The following is a 1008-nucleotide window of genomic DNA, read 5'->3' on the forward strand; positions in this document are numbered from 1 at the left end:
GGTTCTACAACCCCCTGCGGCCCCCACCGCCCCTCCACGAGCCCCTATAGGCCGCCTGTAACTCCTATAGGCCCCCGATAACTTCCCTATAGGCTCCTGACAACCCCGTATATCTTCCCATAATCCCTTACAGCCCCCATATGTCTCTTTATACCCCCCTATAAGGCCCTACAGTTCTCCTCTAATCCCCTATAGCTCTCCTGCAATCGCTATGCAGTCTGGCCTCCTATAGGTTCCCCTATAGACCTCTATCGCTCTCTACAGACTCCATAACCCTCAATAACTTCTATAAGTTCTTTATGGTTTCCTATAGCCCCTACACACCCCTTATAAGCTCCCTATAGTTCTGCATAGTTGTGCCATAGCTCCCATATAGCCCCGTCCACCTCCTATAGGGCCCGTAAAACACTTTTCTCCATTCAACTCTCTATAGCCCCTATACACCCCCTACAGGCTCTCTATATATACTACAGCTCCCATATAGCTCCTATATACTTTTTATGGATCTTTAGGGTCCCTAAAACACCCCGTTTCTCCCCTATGAGCTTCTAGAGTCCCTATACATCTCCCATAGGCTCCCTGTACCCCTCTGCAGCCCCTATACAGCCCCTATAATGCCCAGAGGCCCCCTAGAGCTCCCCCATACACCTCCTACAACCCCCTAGAGCCCCTGTACACCCCCTACGGCTCCCTGTAACTCTCACAAAGCCCCTATACAGCCCTTATAGGGCCATGGAAACACCATTTCTCCCCTAGAACCTCCCGCAGCCCCCCTACATCCCCTATAGGTCCCCTACATCCCCTATAGGCCCCCTACACCCCCTATAGGCCCCTCTACACCCCCTATAGGCCCCCTACAACCCCCTATGGGACCCCTACACCCCCTATAGGCCCCTCTACACTCCCTGTAGGCCCCCTACAACCCCCTATAGGCCCCTCTACATCCCCTATAGGCCCCCTACAACCCCCTATAGGCCCCTCTACATCCCCTAGAGAACCCCTACAGGT

Source organism: Apteryx rowi, unplaced genomic scaffold, assembly GCF_003343035.1.
Source record: "Apteryx rowi isolate R43461 unplaced genomic scaffold, aptRow1 scaffold_2483, whole genome shotgun sequence".
Taxonomy (NCBI): Eukaryota; Metazoa; Chordata; class Aves; order Apterygiformes; family Apterygidae; genus Apteryx; species Apteryx rowi.